At 35.3% G+C, this 26,394-nt stretch overlaps 1 non-coding gene and 1 pseudogene across 1 annotated transcript; both read left to right on the top strand.

The window, feature by feature from the left end:
* The first annotated feature begins 888 nt into the window (after positions 1 to 888).
* Positions 889 to 995, top strand: LOC143675183 (U6 spliceosomal RNA). Its single transcript, XR_013171427.1, has one exon. It is a non-coding gene; the product is annotated as a U6 spliceosomal RNA (small nuclear RNA).
* Positions 996 to 16,633: 15,638 nt separating this feature from the next.
* Positions 16,634 to 26,181, top strand: LOC143656963 (myelin expression factor 2-like; annotated as a pseudogene).
* Positions 26,182 to 26,394: the final 213 nt, after the last annotated feature.

Raw genomic sequence — 26,394 nt, 5'->3', positions numbered from 1 at the left:
TTAGATGAAACATTTAATTATGATTCTTGGTTGACCCAATCTTTATTGCGATGGTTATAAAAAGGAGATTTTCCACTTGAACCATGCCCCCATCTTCAACAGTTAGCATTGTACTGTAAATAAGAGCTCTCATTTCCCCCTTCTTCCACATTTATTTTTAATCTATTTACTATTGCTATAAATCCATGGTTTCTTAAGTTTTCCAAAAATTTATAGTTCATTCCTCTCTTTAATTATTTTGAACTGAAATTGTCCCTGATTTGGCAGGAAAGCACCTTCAAGCTGACATCTGTGTCCGCGTGACCGGTCTCATAATTGTTTCTAATGCTTCCTTACTGTTTGGCGTGACAAGATGCACTAGACTCATCTTCCCTCCCCAACCCTGTACTCAGCATCTTTCCAAGGATCCTATTTCCTTTCCTTTGTACTGTGGCATTAGAAAATAAGGTCTGGGTGCTATCTGTGCTCCTTGACATCGTTGGTGCCTTTGTTTCTAGAGCTTTTCAGTGGACAAAGTTAGGAAACATGCAAGTACATGCACCCACAAACACACCAACAAACAGAAATGCATGAGCATGTACAAATATTCACATAGATGTGTAAACATATTCCTGAATAGACATACACATATATAGTTTAGAAATTAAGAGTACATTTCACCCTATTTCCAAACCTTCCCCATCTGGCTCATCCTTGTCTTTCCCCATTTTCTATTTTTATCTCCATGCTTCCTCAGGTCTTCCAACAATATTGACATATGTATGCATTTACACAATCAGAATTGTTCTGCTGATACTACAAAAACAAATGTAAAAAAGACAGGGATTTGTTGGCTACTTAAGACTATGGATATATAGTTGAATATTGTGCTCACAAATGTCTTAATCCGTGCTTACTTCGGTAGCACATATACTAAAATTGGAACGATACAGAGAAGATTAGCATGGCCCCCGAGTAAGGATGACACAAAAATTTGTGAAGCATTCCATACTTAAAAAAAAAATGCCTTAACCCAGGTATCCATGTATTTTGTTTTCCTTTTCTACCACTTGATAACTATAGACCTTGGATAAGCTTATGAACTTCTCTGAGTTTCAGGATCCTCATTTGTGAAATAGGCATGATAGCAACTCCCACTTTGAAGGGTTATTGTACGAAGCAAACAAGACAAAGACCTTAACACAATGTGTGATGCTGAAAGAATTCAATAATAGGCCTTTAGTGGGAGAAAGAAGAGAAACTTTAGATTTAATAGACTTAATGGTAATAGCGGTAGTAGTGGTGACAGAATTAAATTTTTGATTTATTGAGATATGAGTCTATTCTGCTATTATTTTTGAAACATGGATCTGCTTAGGCCTGATTTCAAAGAAAGGCAATCCATTCCAAATGTGTCAAACTTTAAGTTTATTCAATAAACGTTCATTAAGGGTCTGCTATTTCTAGGTATTGGACTTATAACTATAAGACATGTTCCCTGCCTTTAAGTGGTTTATAAGAGACTATACAGATGCAGAGACGAGTAAACTAAATATGAAGACAGATTACTATAAAAGAGGCATATTGTCAAAAGGGGTGGAGGTTGGGGAGAATGTGTGAGAACTGCAAATAAAATACCTGTGTTTACATATGGGGCCCAAATTGTTCCTGTGGTACCTACAGTATCCACACAAATAATGGTCACTATGAAAAAAATATAGGGAGTTTCTATAATTAATAGTATTCTTTGCCTAATTTTAGAATTTCACTAAAATTGTTTATAGTAATTGGTCCACATTAAAAATGACTGTGTTAAGTCAATTTCCATGATTTCTAAATAGCAACCCTCCACTAGGCTTTGACTTGTAACAACTCAGTTTACAAATGAAGCAATGTTTTATGATGCTCTATTTCCCCATGTATTTTTTTTATCAAGCAAGTCTTGATAGTCTGAAATGATCTTGAATCAGATTCACCTTGCCCTTGGCTTAATATTTATAAAAACAATTTAGGCTCAATGAAAGAAAGATTCTAAACGAACAGCAGTAATAAAAATATCACCTTTTTATAATATCTACCAAGTCGCTAACATATATGACATTGGAAAGTGATCAGTAACCTTTCAATGTGGTTTCTTGGTTTATAGATCTAATACCTGGTTCTAAGAAAATTTATAAAAAAGAAAAGAAAGATCTGGTTCTCCAAGAGGTTTTCTAAAACTATTTTCTAAAAGTTGCCCAAATGTTATGCCATAAAAAAATGATTATGTGGAAATGTCCTCTAACAAGAATATTTGATGATTTCCTCACAGATAGAGAATAAAGCTCTAAATATATTCCCTGGTATTCAACACTGTATATCATTGGACAACTACCACCTTACATTTTATAATTTACTTTCATGAAATTTATGTTTCATCCAAACTGTAATACTATTTCCTTCATATACTCTCAAACTTTGCCTGCATCTTTTCATTACTTATTCTATCCTCTCTTCCTTTCCCTTCATCTTGTAAGTCACTTAAAGCACTTAAAGTGACTTGGGAGATGAAAGAGAGTGATTGGATAGATACAAAGTAATCAGGTGGAAAGAGCGCACATAGGATGCACATGAACTTAAAATGTTGATGGTTCCCATGCAATTTATTAAAAAGAGAAATACATCATTTATTTTTGTGCCTTCCATCCTCAATTCTCATGCTTCATCCTCCTTTCTTTATTTCTTTCTCCCTCATTTTGTTTTCTCTCTTTTTTTTCTCGCTTTTTCTTGTCCTTCTTTCATTCTTTTCCTTTCTTCTTTCTTTTTTCTCTTTTTTCTTTATTCATTTGTTTCTTTTTTAATTGTATTTTTTTCATTCTTCTGTAGAGCTATTCAACAAATATTTATTATTACATCCTATATGCCAGTTACTGCTCCAGTTACTGTTATAACAATGAGAAGATCCTGGTAAAGAAGACAAAATTCCTTGTCCACATTAATTTTTATTGACTGGGTTTTGTAGGTGGCTAGGTAGTTCACCCTAATCACATATTACTGGAGATACTAATAACCAAATAGTTATATAATATAGGTCAGAGTATTTAAACACTCTGAAAAAATGTATCCCCAGTGGGAGTGAGAGTGATTATTTAGATAAGGCATTTATCAATATTCTTTCTGAGGGATGACATGTGAAAGACATGAAAATATCCAGGAAAGTATATTCCAGGTATGTCAGAGATTAACAAAAAGGCAAGACCAGAGATAAAGAAAGAATAGAAAAAAAATAAAAATAGCAAAGAAGCTATAGAGATAAAGAGCAAGCCATATGGGGCTTGGTAGAGCAATGTATGAATTTGGATTTTATTTTAGGTGAAATTAGAAGCTACTGGAAAATGTTATAAACCTAATGTACTTCTGCGTAAGGTTTTACAAATATCATTCTGGCTGATGTTTGTGAGAGTAGATTGCAGGTGGGCAAGGGTTTGTTCAGTGGCTTTATCTGTCATCTAGGAGAGAAGTGATGGTAGCACAGACTAGAAATCAGACTTGGGAATAATTTGGGGAAAGTCTTGAGGATATATTGATGCACTGGGTGTGAGACTAAGAGAGAGAAGCTAAGGATAACTCCAAATCTATTGGCCCACACCCACATGTTTAATAACGAATGCTCAGTAGGTATTTGTTGACTGAATAATACATTTTTGCTCATTATTAAGTATGGTGCTAGATTCAATACTAACATTATGATGAGATTTGCAATAATTATATACATAGTGAGAGGGAGAGACAAAGAGTTTATAAACATTACATTCTGAGCTTTTCTTTTAAGGCTTACAGAAATATGTATTCCGATAAGATGAAAAGGTAGGAAAGTCTACTGGGGATAGGATTTGGGGGTTAAGAATTTTGGAGTTAATCCTTACAGAACTATAACTTTAAAGGGCTTTTCTCTGAATCTAGCTGCTGCTGTGGGTTTTGACTTTTTTTTTTTCCCAGTGCAGCAGGAAAGCAGGAAGAAATAGTAAACTCTGCCCCTGCCCTGATCTCTAGGGTGCCAGCATACATGTCAAATGGTATTGGAGGTTGAACTATGCTCTCTGAATTTAAAATGCAGAAGCCAATACAATACAACAGCCTCATAGACAATAAAAAAAAGCAGTGTTTTTATTCTTCTAGCACACTCACTCATTGGGAAAGTTGATCCCAATTTATGTCCCAGTGATATCAAAGTTCTTATACTTTCCCGCGTATGTCATCTGTTTTCATACCTCGTTCTCTATCTAGACATGCTTTCCTTTCTTTTACTTGTCAGAGTACCACCTTTGTTTTCATTCCAAGCATAATCATCTTTCAAAATTGACCTAAGTGAGTTTAATTTATGCTTTGATAGCAACCTGTGCTTAACTATATCATACCACATGCCACAGCGAACACAGATTAGCGGCAATATTTCTCTCTCTCTCAACTACAGTTATCTTGAGGGCAGAGACTCTTTCTTATTTATCTTTTTATTGTCAATATCTTCACAGTTACTAGTGCATAAATATTTAGATAAATGTAGACAAGAACTGAGGTGAAGTAGAATTGTGCTCAAACTCCCTCCATCCCACCATAAAGTGATGACGCACAGCATTTATTTTAAGAAGAATCAAGATGACCTTTCCTTGCAGAAAGGATATAGTGGGCTTCAGTCAACCATTTTTCTCGTAACAATGAAGGGGAAAGCAGGGTAAATTACAAAAGTCATATTTTTATAAAGAACATCTAACCTAAAATTCCAAAGAGGAGAAAGCCCCTCCAACATAAATTCTTGATCCTGTTCTCTTTCTTTCTAGAGGCAGTTGCTAATCTTAGGCACAGGATTGCCCTATGCAGAAAGACTCTGAGACAGAGGAAAAGTAGCAAAGCATTTAGCAATCAAATAGGCTCAGAGTAAGAAACTGGAAAATTCATTGGCCACAATAAATGGTCAGCTTTACCTTCCAGATATTTGCTTAAATCTGAAAGTTTTTGGGAGACAGAGAAACTGGAGTGAAATCCCTTACAGGCACAAGGTTTGCCGTAAGTACAATACCCTGCTGGGACAAAGGGCCTGTATCAAGCTCATTGTCAGTCTCTCTCTCAATTTTTTTTGGCAGTATTTTCAACTGTGGCGGGGAGAGTCTAGAGACCTAGGCTGAGAAAACCTGAAGGACAAAAGTGGACTTCCTCCAAAATCTCAGGACTAAGAAGGGAGAACATCCAAATAATAAAGCAGATGCACACTGCATCTTACTAAAACAGCATCATAGTCCTGTCGTAGTTCAATGTCCAGTAAGACTGAGGTGATCAGCTTTCTATCCCATCTGCCTATAAAAGGAAAGGGAACTTCTCTGGTGAAATATAACAACATCATTTATATACAATGTATAGAATAAAACTTGAGAAGTTACTATCTCTTAAGAGACAAATGACAAAGAAAGACAAAAAGAAAATCAAGAGTAAGACAATAGTAGACCCAAGGATGACCCAGACAAAAGAGTTACAAATTGACAAATATGCTTTAAATATATATATATATATATATGATAGAAGGATAAAATAATTAAACTCATGGAGAATTCACAGATAAATAAAATTCCCTTTTAATGGACATTTTAGAATTGAAAATGTTATATCTGAAATTAAGAACTCAGATGAATTTAAGAGCAAGGTATAACAGCAGAAATGATGATTATATAGTAGGAAAAGAGGTCAATAGAAAATATCCACGATGAAACACAGAGCTGTGTGTGTGTGTGTTTTAATGAAGGGAAAGAATAAAATAACATAAGAAATAAGAGGAAAATTCAAAAGTTCAAAGATGCATATGAATTTCCATCAACAAAATTAGGAAAGAATGGAGCAAAAGCAATATTTGAAGAGATGATGGATGGAAGTTTTCCAACACTGATGAAGGACAGCCCCCAATTCAAGAAACTCAGCAAACTCTAAGCAAAAAAAAAAAAAAAAAAAACAAAAAAAACCCACATACATACACACACATCATAATGAAAACCAAAGACCTAAGAAAAAGCCTTGAAAGTAGCCAGTAGAGAGAAAGGGGAAGGACTGGGGAGAACCCAGAACATCAAAAGTGGGACAATAAACTTACAACTGATTTCATCATAGAAGCCAAGAATATAATGAAATTATATCTGTAAAGTGCCAGAAGAAAATAACTGACAATCTAGAATTTTATATTATGTGCAGTGAAATGCTAATCAAAAATGCTTGTAAAATACATGGACATTTAATATATTATATTAAGAACAAAATGAGTGAGGAGGGTAAAGAAGTTAAAGTGTCATAGTCTCTTGCATTGTTTGAAAAGCCATTGTAAAAATAAGTAAAAGAAAATACTGAAGAGATTTAAAATGGATGTTCTAAAGGCAGATATCTTATAAAGATCTCATCCAGATAGCACAAACTTCCAAAGTATGCCCAGCCTCCAGCTACAATATTCCTCAAAACCCTAAAGACATCCAGAAACCATAAATAAACCACAAAATAATGAACTCAGCAAACTATCTAACCTGAAGGACATTTGGACACCCCAAATATCCACAAGCCACAAACAATTTATGCAATCTTTGTTTTCTTTAAAAACACTCTCACCTGGAAGTGACAAGACATGGTAGGGGTTGCTGCCTGAATGGTGTTCCTCAAATTGCAATTCTAAGCCCCCCAATAACGGCTTTTGTTGCTTTGTCTTTGAGTGTGCTATTTCTCAGCTGATAGAATAAAAACAGCAGCAAGGTCTACTGCAGTAAGTCAAGGATGCAGGTTTAACTTTTAGGGAAACCACCAAGAGAATAATATAAAAAGGCTCAATAGAGGGCTGAAAGAAAAGAAATGATGATATATTGAATATTTCTGACTAATCAAAAGGATAAAATATAGAAAAAAATTACAAATGCATAAGCAGAAAACAAATGGCCAGATATCATATAGAAAGTCTTAAATACAACAATAACAGTAATCACCTTAAATTTCAGTTGACTACACTTTATGATTAAAAGATTAAACTTGTCAGACTGGATTTACAAATCTATGCAACTATATGCTATTTCAAAGAGAATACTCTAAGTATAAGGATACAGAAGGTTAAAAAGTAAAAGGAGAAAAGAAGTTATATTATGCAAGCATTAACCAAAGGAAGTCTAGTTTTGCTATATAAATACCAGACAAAGACTTTAAGGCAAGAATATTACCAAAGACAGAGACAGTTCATAATAATAAAACATAATTCAATAGGAAAAATAATCATTACTAAATTTGTACCTTGTAACTTCAATATATATATAAGAAATAACTGAGGTATATTACCTAATCACAGCTGAAGATTTTCATTTTCAGTAACTGATTTAAAAAGCAGACAAAAGTTGGAAAAGAGATGGCTGATTTCAACACTATTAACCAGATTCATTTGACGTTTGTAGAATAGCCCACTGAACAAATGTAGAGTATGCATTCTTTCCAAGTGCACAGGAAATTTACTAAAGTCAATCATATGTTGCATCATAAAATTTTAAAGAAAGAAATCGTACAAATTATGCTCTATGACCACAAAGGGTAGACAAATTGGGGATTTAGATAAAATGCAGAAAATGAAAAACATAATTATAAAAATTGACACAAGAAGAAATGGTTCTGAATAGTACTCTATCTAATGAGGATATTAAATCTATAATTTTAAAATCTTCCCACAAGAAAAAGTCAAGTACCACAGTACTTCAGTGAATTTTTCCAAACAACTGAGGAAAAAACAATACCAGTGTTACAAAAATTCTTCCACACAATAGAAATAAAGGGGGTACTTTGCAAAGAATTCTATGAGGTCAATGAATTATAGATACCAATACATGACAAGGACAGTACAATAAAACAAAATGACAAGTAAGAATCTCTCATGAACAAAGATGCAAAAAATTCCTGAAAAATTATTATTGGAATAAATATAATGATATTTAAGAAGTGTAATACATCATGAACAGTGTTTATTCCAGAAATGCAAAGTTAGTACTACAAAAAAAATCAATGTATCCCTACTACCTAAAAAATAAAAAATCAATGTGATCCACCACATTAATAGAATGAAGGAGAAAAACCATATGATACTCTTAAGAAATGCAAGAAGAATGCAATATCCATTTATGAATTTTAAGGTCTCAGCAAATCAGGAAATTAAGAATGGTAGAAAATCTCCTTAATCTACTAAAAAAAAAAAATCTACGAATGAGCAGTATACTTAATGGTGAAAAATATACTTCCCCCTCCATTCAAGAGCAAGACAAAGAGGCCTTCAATCACCAGTTCTAGTCAACAATATATTGGAGGGATTTACCAGCTCAATAAGATTAGATTTTTTTCAGAAAGTACAGAAACAACCCAACTTTCCATCAACAGATGAATGGATAAACAAAATGTGGCATATACACATGATGGAATATTATTCAGCAATAAGAAAGAATGAAGTCTTGAGGCACACGACAACATGAATGAAACTTAGAACATTATGTTAACTGAAATAAGTCAAACACAAAAGGACAAATATTGTATTTCTGTCCTCTCACTGATACGAATTAATTATAATGTGGAAACTCGTAGGCATAGAATATAGAATAAAGGTTACCAGAATATAGAATGACGCTAAAGAATGGGGAATGGTTGTTTAATATATGCAGAATGTTTAAGCAGGGTGAGCTTAAAAGTTTGCAAATGGAAGAGGTGACAGTAACATATTATTGTGAGAATAATTAACAGTGCTGAATAGTGTGTGAATATGGTGGAATGGGGTACTTTAGACTCATGTATATCACCAGACGGAAGGTTAGAGTTTATAACATGAGAATGTACAACACAGTGAATCTTGCCTGGACAATGTCTTGGATTAATTTAGCAAATATTAAAAAGTTCTTCCATTAACTAGAACAAATGCATGGCACTATTACAGAAGTTAATAATAGAGGGGTATATTGGAAAAATGTGAAACTATGGATTATAATTATCGGTAATATTTTAACACTCATCAACAGTAACAAATGTACTATACCAATACTATGGGTCAATAATGGGGCGGGATAACATGGATGGAAGGATTTTATTTCCATTTTTATTTTTATTCCTTTTCTAGAGTAATGAAAATGTTCTAAAACTGATCATGCGTTTGGATAAACAACTATGTGATAATTCTGTGAGCCAGTAATTGCATACTTTCAAAGGTTTTATGGTATGTGAATATATCTCAATCAAACTGCATTTAAAAAGTAAATAAATTGAAAAGAAGAATCAAAATTGTCTTAATACATGGGTGACTAGAGTACACATATAGAAAATTGAAAAGATATCCAAAATAATACACTATTAGAATTAAATAAAGGAATTTAGTAAGGTATATAAATACAAGGTCAGGAAAAGTAAAAAAATTAATTGTATTTCCAAATACTAGGGAAAAAATACAAAAAATGAATTTCCAAATGCCATTAAAAATAGCACCAATAATCGTAAAACATCCATGGATAAATGTTATGAGAGATAAGCAAGACTACTAAACTAATAACCACAGTTACAGCAGAGAAAAATTAAAGAAGACAAACAAATGGAATGTGGATCAAGTGAAAATTCCCGTACATCTGTTATAGCACAATAAATTGATGCAATATCCTAGGAAGATCCATTTGGTAATAACTACTGTATCTGCACATAATCTATGACCTAATAATTATACTCCGAAGTATGCATTTAAGAAAAATTACAATTTTTGTATCAAAAATAATGCACAAAATATACATAATATATTTGCAATAACCCCAAACTTGAAACAAACAAATGTCCATTCAAAAACAAAGCAAAAAACAAACAAAAATACCCATTCAATGTTGAATGCCTAAAAAATTATGCTATAAATAAATGATTCACAATTATATAGCAATAACAAAGAAACCTCAACACAGCATGATAACTCTCATAGACATAACTTGAAAGAGTTCAACATAGTCTTTACCTCAAGAGGCATATTGACTGGAAGGAGCATGTGGGAGTCTTCAGGGGTATTGGAATTGTTCTATATTTTGCTCAAATCAGGCACTTTACTAGTTTTAAGTTATACTTCAATTGAAAAGAAAGAGCTAAAAGAATGGATTATCAGAAACAAACATTTAGTCCCTTCGAGCTATGACTGTGTCTTATATAGTCATCCTGCCTGGAATTTCACAGCGCATTGCTAATACTAATTTACATGCATGTTTTTAATGCTTGATTATTCACTGCATGTAAATAAAGAAGCAGATCATAGGATCCTACTTATCGTTCTACCCTCCTCAGTATCTAACTCATTGCTTGGCATGTAATATATATAAAACAATAAACACAACAGATGATTGTGAGAAATAAGCATTATAACATATGAACACATAACCTAATGCACTGCCAGGCATAGCATGTTCTAAAAAATACTTGTTATTTTCCTTCCCTTCCTAGAAAATATGAATTAATTTTATGCTTAATATGAAGGATTTGCAGCAAATGCCTTCTTGCGTTATATAGCAAAATTATCTCAGTAAAATGTATTCATAATGTGCATTCCCTTTTAGCAACATCGATTTCCTTTAAGGTAAGATTCAAAGAATATGACAAAACTAGGTCAAATAGCAAAGACTCAAATAATGTTGAGCTTCCAATAAAGGTGTTCATGGGTGAACTGTTTTAATTAATGCAATGCAGTATCTAGGATACAACATGTGATTTTTCACTGTTTTTTAAAAAATAATATGGTTCAAGAGGCAATAATTTATTATACACCAGAAAATATGTCCAAGTGGTTCAAGAGTGATAGATGTCTGATTCAATAATATGAAATGATTATGAGACCCATGTTCTCAAACCAGTATTAAGAGATTTTCTTTGTTTCTATTATTAACTCTAGTGGGCCACGCAGCATATACAATGTCTTCTTTGCTGGATCTGGGCCAAAGAAAGGTTACATCTAAGAGACAGGCAATTAAGCATTAACATATGTTGAGCCTGAGAAATATGAGAGGGCCTTGTATTACCCAATCAGAAGTAGCATGACATAATTCCAATATGAACCTCAAGTTGTAATTCATAAGGACAGACATGAAATTGCTCACATTGATTTGTGATTAAGGTGTGGCTCACATGAACAACTCTATGAAGCGTGTTTCTCAGGTGAGTAGCAGCAGGAATATATTTATCTTGTGAAGGTAAATTATTTTCTGCCAGAATTCCTCAAGAGGTCATCTAATCAAATATAAGTTCATATGGCTAATTTTTTTTTTAATTTTTATAATTGTGCTATGGGATAAAGAACTATTCCCATGGGCTAAACCGTTTACTAGTAAGATACTGTATTGTTGAGTCTTTTTTTGAAGACTACAATAAGCCACTTTAAAAAAATTTTAAAGCAAGGGTGTACAATAGTGGCTCAGTGGCAGAATTCTCACCTGCCATGCCCGAGACCCAGCTTCAATTCCTGCTGCCTGCCCAAGCCAAAATATATATATATATATATATATATATGTACATATTTAAAGGAAATCTTAAGAGAAAAAGATACATAGTACAGAGATTTATGACAAGCACAAAAGCTTGCTTAATGCATAATTTTACTATCTCTCCATCTTTTTTTTAATGTTCTTTGATTATATTTATTTGCATATGGGCAGGCACTGGGAATTGAACCCCAGGCCTCATAGCATGGCAGGCGAGAGCTCTGCCTACAGAGCCAGAGTGGCCTGCCCTATCTCTCCATCTTACAATGACTAGATTGTCCTTAGTGTGTTTGTGTGTGCACATGTATATGTGTCCTCAAGTCACTCATGTCACTTCTCTATGTCATGCAAGAAGGCAGATGTGATTCCTCTGTCTTGACACATCTTCATATGTTTTTCTTCCTACTGAAATTTTTACAAGTAAATATTTTATTTTACAAATAAACCCTGGTTAAATTTAGCCAAAAAATAATCTGAGAAGTTATAGCAGCTCCTCAAAGAAAGAAAATGGTAGTATAGTTTCAGAAGATGATACCAATTACTAAATGTTTTAAAAAGAATTTTCATTTTGACATAAATATAAATGTGCCTCTTCACTTGTGATGACCAGAGCAGTCTACTTGTAGTAAAGTCGATGACACAAATACCTTAAAAGCATTTTCTAAGGGTATAGCCTCTTTAGTCAGCTACAATTCAAAGGAGAAAAGAGTGGGAACCTTTTCAGCAGATGGGATGGCATAATGTTGCTGGGATTGGGGATTTGCATGAATATGGATTACAAATAGCACAGATAACACGATGTTCAAAAGCTGTTACAAATCTTGAATGTCAAAGTCATTTAACTGACATTTGGAGGGATATAATTACCTTAAGAACATGAAAATGGGTTGGTCTAAATTCCATGGACAGAGAATCGCAGGCCACACAATGGATTGCTTTGGCAATAATTGTGACAAGTGGGCATAGCAAAGGAAGCCAAGAATGGCACACATTAATGCAGTGACATTTTTTCAATGTGTGCTGCCCTTTCAGGAATATGCAGATGAAGCCTAAAAGACCTCTGACCTATTATAAAATAACAGAGGACAAAAAGAAATTTTTTAATCTATTTAACATAAGCCCTATCACTGGCAATCTAAAAGAAACAAGTTCATTCACATTTCACATTCAAATTTTCACATAGTCAAACATTTAATTATATTTTTAACTTCACCAGACTTTAAGACTTCTACCATTGGTGGCAGGTGTACTTCCAAATCCCCTAAATAGTAATTAGAATATTTGCTTTGTAAAAGCACATAAATCCTGATTTCAAAATGATGCTATTTAGTAAAATTATTTTCTACATAAACATGATTTGTTGACCAAAAATCAAATGTGCACTTTATCTTATATAAGAAAAAAAATTGTTTTCTGCAGGTTTCTCAATTTCCAATGCATATAAAAAAAAAGATTATGGAAAGCTGAGGCTCTCTGATGTACTCAAGATGTAGGAAATATGCCACGGATAGCATACAAGAATAGGCTCCTTGGAGGAGATAATTAACCACATGTAGTAGGGTCTCAGAAGACAGCATAGTTTACTCCCTATTTTCATTATTGGTAGTGCGCCATCAGTATTAAGAATGATATTAAAAGTCACTACAAAAAAGTGATCCCCCATTAGTATTTTATCAGATAATTACATATTATGAAATATTGATTAAGATACAATGCTAGTGATACAATGAGTCCTTTAATACCTAACCACAAAAAGAGAAGTTTTTGTATTCTAATTAATATTTCATTTTCAAAAATGGATGAGATACTTGATTTTTTTCAACAGATCAATATCTCAAGTTGCAATAAATTTTGGAGCCCCAGCAAGTAGACTTCAATTCACTCATCTATTTATTTCCACTCGGATATGAGGACTGATGAACCCAAGACCTTTTTGAACAATCACTCTTTCCTCTTCTCTTCCACAGTACCTGTGGTCTATACTATGCTGTTTAAAAATTAATTCTATTCATTCCTGTGTTTTTTTGTGTGTGTGGCTATTTCATATGTACCCATCTTTTCCCCTTAGTGGAATTATACAAATTATTTATGACAGTGTGAATATTATTTAAGGATATTATAGTTACTCATAGAATTTGTTGATAGATTAGAAATTGTTGCCTGGCAATGAAAACAGCAAACATTGATTGCCTATTATATGCTAAGAACTATGCTGACATCTAGAATAAAAGGACAAATAATACATAGTTCTCTATAAGGAAATCATACATAGTTGGAGAAGACAGAAATGTAGAAAGATGGACACAGCTCAAAGTTAAAGGGATTGAAAGATATGGTGACAATTGCTATAATAGAGAATACTATTATACCAAGTGCTGTGAAAGACCAAGGAATTCTACTAATGAAAGAAATAAAACCCCTCAATTGTAGTGGAATATATTAGTGAGTGGTAAAATATTTCAAGGTTAAGTTTCAAGAATCAGTCAAGATCATGCAAAATTAAATTGATACAACATTTGAAAGAAAGATGAAAATAAAATTGATATTAATAACTCTATGATGTTTCTTCCTCTGACTGACAGCATGTTATAGTAATCATTTTCCTAAAACTAAATTCCCCTTGGCATGTTCTAAACCAATTCTTGTTTAACATTCATTATATTTGTAATACACTACTGCATTTTATTTGTGGATATACTATTTTGAATTTTTTTTTTCCTTATGAGTAGGGCACTGGGAATCAAACCTGGGTCTTTTGGAATGGCAGATGAGAACGCTGACTGCTGAGCCACTGTGGCCCACCCTATACCTAATTCTTATGTGAGATTGGTCTGTAGTTTTCTTTTTACCTGCTTTCTTTATGGGGTTTGGGGATTAAGGTATTCATAGCTTCTAGCAATAAATTTGGAAAGATTTAACATTTTTATATGCTCTAGAGCAATTCATAATGTGAATGTTTTTAACTGGTCTTAAATCATTCAATAAATTTAAACACATCTTGCCTTATAGAAGGGAAATTATATCAAAAATGAGAAAATATCTGCAAATATTTGATAGAATACTGAAACTCTGTATGGCCTTGTTTTCGTGATAGAAAGAAAAGAATTGGGAATTGGATTATCCTAAATTTTCTTACCATTTTCTAAGTATCACAAGGGTTAAGTTTACTCATTACATCAGATTTAATGTATAAATCTTGCATTAAATACAGAGCAAGCGCATTTTGGGGCCAGGCAAATCTCCACAGCTAGAAAACCAAGAATTACTTTATTTAAGATTATGTGAAATGGGCAGGCCACGGTGGCTCAGCAGGCAGAGTTCTTGCCTGCCATGCCAGAGGACCTGGGTTCGATTCCCGGTGCCTGCCCATGTAAAAAAAAAAAAGATTATGTGAAATGTTATTTCATATGATATAAAGTTCAGTCTCAGTAAACCAACGTAGTCATGTACTTTTGTCAAATTTGTCTTACACTGAGTAAGAAAGATCCTGTCTAATGTAAGTCCAAACCTACATCAAAGAAAATAAAATTAATACAGAGCAGAACTTTTTCATCTGCCTTTCTATACCAGCATAATATTTACCTTTTTATTCTTTTGTTTCATTTTTTGTCACTGCATTCGACAGTATAGCATTTCCAGGCTAAAGTTTTATGAAATGGATTTATTTTGCAGTTTTTAAAATAATAGCTTTTCTCATATTCCTTTTAAATTATTAATATGATTGGTTTGTCCTATAGCAGTTCCTCAGAATTCTTTAATTATTCCCAAGAACCTAATTACTGTGAAAGCATGACTAGTTAACTAATGTGAAGGTGGCGTGCCATAAAGTAGTTGGCAGATCATCTTTAATGCAAATAATCTTGTTTCTCCCACAATTTGCACTTCTTTCAAGGTGCTACTTTCTTCTTAATGCTTTTAAATCTCAGATGACTGACTGGAAGCCTGACTTTGGCATGACAAACTTAATTAAAAGAGAGGAAATATGGTTTTTTGCTGAACTTATGGGAACACAACATTTTCAAAGTGTAAACGGGTGGCTTTCAAACTTGTGAGGAAAACACAATATTGTATTCTTTGTCTTACAGTCATGGGTTTGTACAAATGCGTACATGACTGACATCATTCGGCTCAGTGAACAATACCAAGTTATCCAGGCATCCATGAGAACTGCATTGTTGGAATTCATTCACTTATCTCCTTTTGCATCTGTTTTCATGGCATTTCTTCCATTTTTGAAAAGAAGAATGGTTTAATTTTCTTACTTTAGAATTTCTCCCTTTGACTTGGTCATTATAATTAATTGCTTTCATATTTTCAAGTCTCAGTTTTTTCACATATAAATGGATTCAGTTGGATTAGACAATTTCCAAGATTGGAGCCTTGTGTGAACTGCTATCATTTGCAGTTGATAGAACTCATTCACATCATAATTAATAGTAACACCCTGAAGCAGAGAGACCTGGATTTAAGGGCATTTATTCGCAGGCAATTTATTTAAATCCTCTAGCTCTGAGTTTCTGCATATGGAAAATACGGATGGTAATAGAACCCACCTCACAGAGTCACCAGAAATTAACTCTGACGATGTTTGTAAGAAGTTTCACAGTATTTAGTATGTGACGGGTGCACAATGAAAGTAAATATTATAATGATTATTATTCTTCCTTATACATTGATGGGTATGTTTCTAATCAAGTAGTAATGTCAAAGAGAATGTATTCTACAAAATATCTTTTATTTTTAAAGGGCTATAAACCATCTAATTTGAGTCATCATGTTAGTTTTAGTTATTTTACTCATGTCATCCAATTCCTCATATAAACAATCTTCAGAAATATTGAAATATTCCTTATTTTAATCCCTACAATTTTCCAGGAAGAAGATTACCAGAATGCTATCTATAGGCATGGTATGCTGATTTTGAATAAGCTATTTTGATATTCTTGTTACTTCATCATGCAAATGCTAAAACAATGAGTACTCAATTAAAGTCAAGCTAGTTGTCAGTAGGCGGAATGATTATGCAATAGTTATCAGTTACTGAGCAAAGTCCACATAGAGGAGCAACTGTTAGGGAAGTCATGGATACCTGCTAAGTGGCCATCTCCCAGACCTCACCTATCCTACCTCTTTCTCTGGGAATGTCACAGTCACACTTTAAGCAGCCATTCTCCAGCCTTCCACCACCTCTACCTGCTTTACTATGGTGCATCATTCCACCACCTGAGGCCAATGGTAAGTCTAATTGAAAAGCCCAGACAGACCTTAAACCCATAACTTCTGTTTTTTATAAATTAATTGTCCTTAAACCCAAAAATCAGGAACAGGCATCCCTGGATGCTCATCAGAACAGGAATTTGCAGTGACAGGGCCCCTCCTCCCCAGGTGGATAAAAACCACACTCAAATAGTATAGATTTGTCTTTCTTTGGGGCAAGTAGAGCTGCCATTTACAAGCCTCAACACTGAGTGATTTGGACCACCCTGGGAGATGGGCCATGATGGGTGTGTCTTCTGCTAACTTATGTACTCTTAGTGCTGTGTAAGTGACAAAGAGATTATGATCATTTGCCCTTGTGGCCCAATCTTGCCAGTTTATTAATTAAATTTAAATATTTAGTACATATATATATATATATGTATGTATGTATGTATCTCTCTCTCTATATAGGTCAGATTTCATTCTTTTTCCATGTGAGTATCCCTTTATTGCAGCACCATTTGTTGAATTTAATTTGGTTGTTTTGTTGGTTTCTTTGTTTAGTACATGGACCAGGACTTAGTACATGGACTGGGACTTGAACCCGGGTCGCCTGCATGGCAGGCGAGAGTTCTACCACTGTACTACCCTCACACACCTCTAAAAATTTAGCACATATATATTCTTATAACCTGATTCAAATCCTATGAAAGAGGATGGGTAATAAATCAAAACATTAAATGTTTTTTAATGTTTTAATGTCTTCAAAGACAAAAGTTTGGACTTAAAACTCCACCAAATCTGAGATTTTAAAGAGCTATTATGTTTAGGATGGCAGGAGAGGGTGGATTGAAAAGTATGTTTCAGGCCAGCATGTGAGACATTTGAGGAGAGAGGGATAGAGACTGTAAGAAGTTAAATGATAACTAAGAAATTTCAGGAAGGAACACTAATACTCAGAAACCCTAGTCACTGTGGGCATACTTATTTTCTAAGCCCAGAATGACCACTCAAAATTTGGCAGCTTTCAACTCCTGGGTCACACATAGCACATGGGAATCTTACTGTGGTTGGGATCCTGTGATTCAAATCCCACTTCACTTGTACCGTGGTACCAATTACTGTGAGAACCTATCATCTCCTCATTTCCCTAAAAGGGAGCACTTCTGGGTCCTCATTATTCCCTGTATAACCCCACATGTACTTCACGCCCCAGCCCAGCCCCAGCCCGCCTGTGCCAGTTTGAAACTGTTGTGTACCCCGGAAAACCCAAGTTCTTTAATCCTCATTCAAAATTGCCAAGTGGGATCATTTTGATTGTTTCCAAGGAGATGTGACCCACTCAATTGTGGGTGGTACCTTTTTTTTTTTTTTTTTAACATGGGCAGGAACCGGGAATCGAACCCAGGTCTCTGACATGGCAGGTGAGAACTCTGCCACTGAGCCACCGTGGCCCTCTGTGGATGGTAGCTTTGATTAGATGGGTTCCATGGAGATGTGTCTCCACCCATTCAAGGTGGGGATGCTTACTAGAATCCTTTAAGAGATAACCATTTTGAAAAAAGTTTTAGAGTCAACACAGCCGATACAACCAAAGACCTTTGGAGATGCAGAAGGAAAAAACCCCCAGGGAGACCTTATGAAATGAGGAGAGAAAGCTATCAGATGTCACCATGCGCCCTCCCAGCTGAGAGAGAAACCATGAACTTCATTGGCCCTTTCTTTGAAAGCAATGTCTTTCTCTGGATACCTTAACTTGGACATTTTCACAGCCTTAGAACTGTAAAATTGCAACTTAATAAATTCCCTTTTAAAAAAATATTCCTTTCCTGGTATATTGCCTTCTGGCAGTATACAAACTAAAACACAACCTCATTCTTTTGCTCTGTACAGATTCTGGGAAACAAACTGCCCAGTACAGACTCTGTACTGCTTTGAAGTGTTTTACATGGACTCTCCACTAGCATGCAAGCTTCTTGAGGATCAGGGCCACTTCTGCATTCTTTGATTTGTATGTCCTTTGTATTCATGTTGCCTGGTACATAGATGAGCAATTATTTTTTAAAATAAAATAATGACTACATAACCAAAATTAATCACCCCGACGCTCTATGTTCCCATTTCTTTGATTATTAGTCTTTGTTTCTGCAATTAATCTCACATGCCATTTTTTTAATGAGCTGAGTTCCTTGAGGGTAGGAGTTCATTTGTCTTTGCGCCTGATTCTACTGCAGGTGGGCCTTATTAAATGTTAACTAGATCAATATGAAAGGTAGAAAAAGTTGTTCTTATTCCTGCCCTGCAACAACATGATTATTTGACCAGACTTTTAGATGCTGAACTATTCCAAGGCAGGGTCTCAGTCTCAAAACATTGGGTTCATTCCAGGATCATATGAATTATAGAGAGAAAAAGAGAGCAATGCAAACTATTTATGCCTGAAAGCATGGTCTTACTCTAAAAGTCATTTGAAAAATTGGCAACAAGTCTCTGACAAATCACAAACATTGTTATTGTTATCTGAGTTTTCCTAATTATGTATCTATGGCATTACATATTAGGAGACTGTGACCTAGTAAAACGATCTAATTCTGATGTCGCTTCTTGAAAGTTTTGTAATGGATTTGTCTGAAGAACATACCATTAGCTTATATCTTTTTCAGGTAACCAAAAAGGATACTTGACTTTTTTCTTTAAAAGATACAAGAATCCTACATAAACAGTGAATGATTTTTCTAAAAGCATGTTTCTGCAACATTCTGATATGAAAAAAATCAGTTATTTATCTAAAATTCAAATTTAAGTGGACATCCTGTATTTTATTTGATAACCCTACTCTAAGTTCAAATTCCAATTTTCTAACAATCAGTTTGTGTCAGTTATTTAATTTCCTGGAGCCTTACTTTTTTGGAAAATGAGGGTGAACATATATATCTTCCATAGATTTTGAGATGATTTAATGTGATGTTGCTGTGCTTCCTGGCATGGTTACAAGATTGGAAGTTATCTCAAAATACTTTTCAATGAAAAATCTAATATGAATCAAGATAAACTTGAGCCTCTACATGCTAACATTAACAAATCTCTTTCTCTTATATAAAGAGTTTATTTCTCACGCATGCAGCAATTGAGACGACCTTAATCTTATAACCCTGCTATTTCAGCATAGGGTCTCCACCAGGAATGCGAGGCAGAAATGAGGAAAACCAAAGGATTGTCCCCCAGTATTTAAATAATTCAGCATGGAAGTGCTACACTTCAAGTCAGCACACAATCCCTAGACAACACTTGTTGCACAGCCCTACCTAGCTACAACGGGACAGAGAAAAAAACAAAAACAAAAACAAAAACAAAAACAAAAAGAACCTTCTGTAGTGCATGCTATAAGGCTTTAACACAATGTTTATCATAATTAGAAGTGATAATAGAATCTGCAAGTTAGACAAATGCTCAGAAGTCCAACTTCTTAATGCAAAAAGTTTCTTCCAGGCTGTCACCAACACTTCAGCTAGCCTTTGCTTAATGTTTTCAGTGACAGAGGGCTCACGGCCTAAATATTAAAGGTTTCTCTTCTGTTGAACTAAAAATCAGCTTCCTTGTGATTTCTAAAATTGGCTCTACTCTGTAAGAGTCCATAACAATCACTGCATTTTATTTAAAAAAGAGAAACAACTACGGTATAGAAAATAAGGTTAAAAATGAGAACCCATCATCATTTGAAGAATGAAGAATTTAAAAAATTGGAAACAGAGACATCATTTATAAAATCAAAGAATGCTTAGTAAAAACTCAAATATGTAATCCATCAATTGTTATCTTTTAACTTCTCAGAGTAAAAGTTCAGAAGGCAGGGGTGGAGGTAAAGAAAATGAATCTATTAACTTTCTTTTTGTTTTTTTGTTATATTTGCTATGTGTACCTGCTACTTCAATTTGGAACCATAATTTTTATGCAGAAACTTTCTAACCATGAACAAAAAAGCTTAATAACTTTGGCCTGTTTTAAGCTAAATTCCTTTATTATTAGCCAGGTAAAAGTGCTTAATTACATTATATATTTTTTTAAATTAAATTGTTGTAGTGGCAATTCCTGATGTTTTAAGGACCTGATTCTTTATCCAGGGATAAAAATGATAGATATACTTAGTATATATCTTCTATGCTGGTTTGAAATGATGTATGTACCCTAGAAAAGCCATATTTTAATCCTAATCCCATTTTGTAAAGGCAGCTGTTTCTTCTAATCCCTATTCAGTATTGTATGTTTGAAACTGCAATTAGATCATCTCCCTGCAGATGTGGTTTAATCAAGGTGGATTAGGTAGAGGCGTATCTCCACCCAGTTGGGTGGGTCTTGATTAGTTTCTGAAGTCTTATAAAAGAGGAAATATTTTGGAGAATGAGAGATTCAGAGAGAGCAGAGAATGCTGCAGCACCACAAAGCAGAGAGTCCACGAGCCAGTGACCTTTGGAGATGAAGAAGGAAAATGCTTCCCAGGGAGCTTCATGAAACAGGAAGGCAGGAGAGAAAGCTAGCAGATGACGCCATGTTTGCCATGTGCCCTTCCAGCTGAGAGAGAAGCCCTGCCTATGTTTGCTATGTGCCTTCTCACTTGAGAGAGAAACCCTTAACTTCATCAGCCTTCTTGAAACAAGGTATCTTTCTCTGGATGCCTTTGATTGGACATTTCTATAGACTTGCTGTAATTGGGACATTGTCTCGGCCTTAGAACTGTAAACTAGCAACTTATTAAATTCCCCTTTTAAAAAGCCATTCTGTTCCTGGTATATTGCATTCTGGCAGCTAGCAAACTAGAACACTTTCTTTGAATAAGGAAATATATTATTCTATTACCAGATTACTATGTTTCATCTATTTGAAGGAAAGTTTTGTTTCCTTCCTATTTGCTCTTTCCTACTTTCTAGTGTCTGGGTTTAATTTTCTCACTCTTCAGGTTCCTATTTTGTTTTCTTTAGACTTTAAAATGTTGGAGAAATATTAGTTAGCACTTCAGAAAGAATATAGAGCTCTATTTTTACTGACCTACTTATAATTCTGCATGAGAAAATAACCTACCGGCAGAGCTCATTTCAAAATATAGCAAAAGATTTAATAGTGACTACTAACTAACAGGAGCCCTGAGTAGCACCTGGAACATTCTACCAGGGCTGCAAAGGGTTCAGTATTAAATGGTTATAGTCTATATTGTCTATAATTATTCATACAAGATATTAACACAGCTCATAAATGAAACATGCATTCTATCAACCATTTCTAGTTCCTTAGACATTGGTTTGACTGCATTTCATTTTCCCTGATTGCTTTTTATATTTCCTCTTCACTCTTCCATCTCCAAATGTCCCCTTCAATTGTACTGTTAATTTCAAACCGTATAATAACACAATCACAATAAACTATAATGTTGTGGAAACAGTGATGGAAATGGGACTAGGAAAACATGTTCAATCCCGGCTTGATTTATTGCTATGCAAACTTGAGAAAGTCACTTTAGTTCTCTGAACTTCATAAGGACATCTACCCTATGAGCTACCATGAAGAGTAAATGTAAGATGGGTTGCACAATTGCCCCCTAAACTATAAATACTCCCTTTACAATTACAAAATGAGTGTGAGTTCCCTTTCCTTTTCAATGTCCACTGGAAAAAAACAAAAAGGGCTCATAATGAATGGTTTATCCAGGCATGCCTTGACAAAAAGAGTAATAAAATAAGCAAATGCAATATACCAAAACTGAAAAAAACAGAAATTTTTAAGTCCTTGAAAAATATAAATATAAAATAAACAGTTCTGATAGGTCTGTCCCTAAAAAAAGCAAAAAAGTTTTCCATATGCAGTCTATAGAAGAACATTTTTTAGATATGATTGGTTAGAATCATATTTAAGAATCTTCCTAAAATATTTTACAAAGGAAGGAAATCACTACTAATACCTTTTTGGAGAACTCAAGAATGTCCAGATGCTCAAAGGAATGGATGTGGATAAACAGGGTACGGCAGCAGATGCAATGAGTAGAATGCCAGGCCCCTGCTAACAACTTTGTGTTTCCAATCCACCCATAAGAAAACCAAGGCATTCGTGCTGCCACTTTTCTCTACGGATATGCACTTCTGCACGAGGACTATTTCCTCTTGCTGAACATCCCAGGAGAACAACTGAATGTGGACATATTTGTATATTGCAAATTGTGCCTATAACCCACAACTGTGACTCTTATGTTAAGGGCAGGATGCTATAGCCCCTCTCCTCCCACAGAAAGAAACTCTTAATCTTAACTAATAAAACTTGCTTAATAAAGGCCAGAATTTAATCATCTGTTTATTTTAAATGTAAGTGATGGTTCTCAGCCATACAGAGGGTAATGGAGACTGGGAATGCCTTCTTTAGGTTGCAGGGTGTTCCCTGTACCTGGAACATTAGCCTCAGTTTACAGCTCTCCTTCACACCCCTCTCTCTGGTGTCTCTGTCCCTCCCTTTATTAGTTAGGGTTCTCTAGAGAAACAGAATCAAAAGGGAACACACAAATATAAAATTTATAAAAGTGTCTCACGTGACCATGGAAACACAGAGTCCAAAATCCGCAGGGCAGGCTGTGAAGTCGATGATTCCAATGGAGCATCTAGACGAACTCCACAGGAGAGGCTCACCAGCCAAAACAGGAAGAGAGCCTGTCTCTTCTGCATCCTCCTTTAAAGGCTTCCAGTGTTCAGATTAAGCATCATTCATTGCAGAAGACACTGCCCTTTGGCTGATTACAAATGTAAGTAGCTGTGGATGTAGCTGACATGATCATGATTTAATTCTATGAAATGTCCTCATCATAACAGACAGGCCAGCACTTGCCCAACCAGACAAAAAGGTACCACCACTTGGCCAAGTTGACACATGAACCTGACCATGACACTCCCCCAGCTCCTCACTGCCTCAGTCCTGCTAACTTTTTCATTCCCTCCCCTGGGGTGTGATTTCTAATGCCCAGGCTCCAGGACTGATTACCACATGGATTAGGGGAAAGAGAGGGAACCTTATACACTTCTCAAAACAATTTGTATGGAGCAATATATGCCCACACGGAGTCCGTTTGGTAATGTTTTTCTTTCATTCGTCTGTCTGGAGCACTTAATCTTGACTTCCTATATGTCTCATTTGCCACTTTATTAATTAGAAAATTATAATAAGCTTATTTCATGAAAAATATTTATTTGTATTAAAATTCATTTGATCTTACTCCATTCATTACTGATTATGGTTTCATTCTAGTTTATTAGCAAATTTAACCCTGATAACAGTAAATCTATCCAGAGCCTTACTTCTCAATTGGCTTATTTCTCATAGTTTAATTTTAATCTTTAAAGGTTAAGGACAGGGCAGGCAATGGTGGCTCAGTGGCAGAGTTCTTGCCTGCCATGCCAGAGACCCAGGTTCACTTCCTGGTGCCTGCCCATGCAAAAAAAAAAGTTAAGGACAGTCCGGCTGCCACCATTGTTGCACTTCATGGCCCTCAGCACAGGGGGTGCAGGCAGTGGACAAGCTCGAGGTTCTTGGGGCCCCTGGTGACCTCAGCCCGCTGCATCCCATGGAGACTCCCGGCAAGCACCACAAGGACCGGACCCACCAGGGTATTTCATCCCTGTATGTTATGTCCCACGTAGAGGGTAGGGCAATGAAGATGACTCCCATGAGTCTGGCCCTGGCACCATCAGATCAACAGTGCCATCCTGACCAAAAGGGGAAAAGAAGTGTAACAAATAAGGTATCAGTGGCTGAGAGAGTTCAGAGACAAGAGGCTACTCTGGAGGTCACGTTTACACAAGCTTCAGTTTGACATTGCTGCCTATCTTAACTTGCCAAATTCCAATCAAAAACATTCCTGCCACCTAGGACATTATATAAGATTGCACAAGGGTTCCATGCAGTAGAATAACTTTCCCAAACCTGCAACCTCCAGATGGTCCCTGGACCAGATAAATCCTGAAATGCAGAGGAGTCAGCCTTTCCAGAGCATCAACTGGTTCCATCCTTCTACCCCACACTATCAACAGCCCCTTCCAGCATAAAAGAGTTGGAATGGCCATGGCCCAGGTACCCCTAAGGAATGGGAGAGGGATTGGGGGTGGCAGTGGAGTTGTGCAGAGAGGGTCAGGTTTAATAAGAGTGTGAGGGCTGAATCAGTATATTGATGTTTCTTTTGGTCTCCAGTACCTTAGAGCAGCTAGAAATAAAAACCTAGAATTGTGGAATTGCAACCCATACCAAACTCTGAAATCTGTTCGACAACTAATTGTTGCAATGTACTTTGAAATTTATTGCTTTTTTGTATATATGTTATTTTTCATGGAAAAGAAAAAAAAGAGAAAGAAGAGTATAATAGAGAAGATAGGATTTAGCAAATGAAAAAAAAAAGAAATATGAAAGCAAGTAGATTTCATATTTGTTCAAAAGACAAGAATTCAAGCACTGGAGGAAAAAGGTCCAAATCGTAACCACGTTTTCTTCAGCGATATCCCATATAACATGAAATGATCCAATGAGAGAAAAGGTTGGTAAGGTTAAATATGTGGAGCTTTTTAAGGATGAGGAAGGAAAATCAAGGGGTTGTGATGTGGTTGAATTCAAAGATGAAGAATATGTAAAGAAAGTTCTAGAAACTGTGACCAAATATGATCTTAGTGGAAGATGCCTGGATATTAAAGAGAATTCTGATGGAGAAAATGTTCCTAGGGTGCTGGAACAACAGGACCATTATTTCCAGGAAGAAGTACCTGATATGGGATCATGTTGTTGAATTTACCACCTTCTTCTCTTAATAATCAAAACATCCCTCCTGAAGTTATCAGGAACATGCAGACTGGTAAACTTGGTTCTGCAATTTTTGTTACTAATCTTGACTTCAAAGTTGGTGGGAAGAAAGTAAAGGAAGCATTGTGCATACCTGGAACTGTAGAGTGGGCAGATATTAAAGAAGACAAAAGATGGCAAGAGCAGAGGAATGGGCACAGTCACTTTTTGAATAAGCAGTGAAGCAGTTCAAGCAATTTCTATGTTCAGTGGGCAATTTTTATTGTATAGCCCTGCACATGTGAAAATGGGTGAAGTCTCTCCTTCATGAAGACTATGGTTCACATGATAGTAAGACAGCACAATTACCATGTGGTCTTGGAGTGGAACTTGGGTCTGGTGGAGCCTGTTAGTGCCAGCCAGTTGAACTTTGGTGGTGTACTGGGAAATTTAGGTCCAAACAGTATGGGAATGGATGGGACAGGTTTTGGAGAAATGAATGGAATCGGAGGAAGAATTGGGCTTGGTGGCCTGGAAGTAATGAATAGCACGGGTGGGTTTGGTGGAGTTGGCCAAATGGGAGAGCTATACGATGGTACAATGACTAGTAGCATAGAGAGAGATTTTTGGATGTGGTGATATTGCAATATATCATGACTTTGGAGATTCCTTTGGTAGACTTGCTGCCTTTTGACTTGACTTGGCAGAAACTAAAAGAAAAAATTCAGTCCATGTGATCATGTAATGTTTGCAGAAATAAAAATGGAGAATGGAAAGTCAAAAGGCTTGACTCCCCAGAATCAGCTAAAAACGACTGCAGAATAATGAATGACGTAAAAATCAGTGGAAGAGAAATTGATGCATGCTTAGATCATAATGCATAATTTCAAACCACCATTGGAACATT

This window comes from Tamandua tetradactyla, chromosome 2, assembly GCF_023851605.1.
Source record: "Tamandua tetradactyla isolate mTamTet1 chromosome 2, mTamTet1.pri, whole genome shotgun sequence".
Classification (NCBI taxonomy): Eukaryota; Metazoa; Chordata; class Mammalia; order Pilosa; family Myrmecophagidae; genus Tamandua; species Tamandua tetradactyla.
The sequence above is the reverse complement of the archived record's forward strand: the minus strand, read 5'-3'. Positions and strand labels throughout refer to the sequence as shown.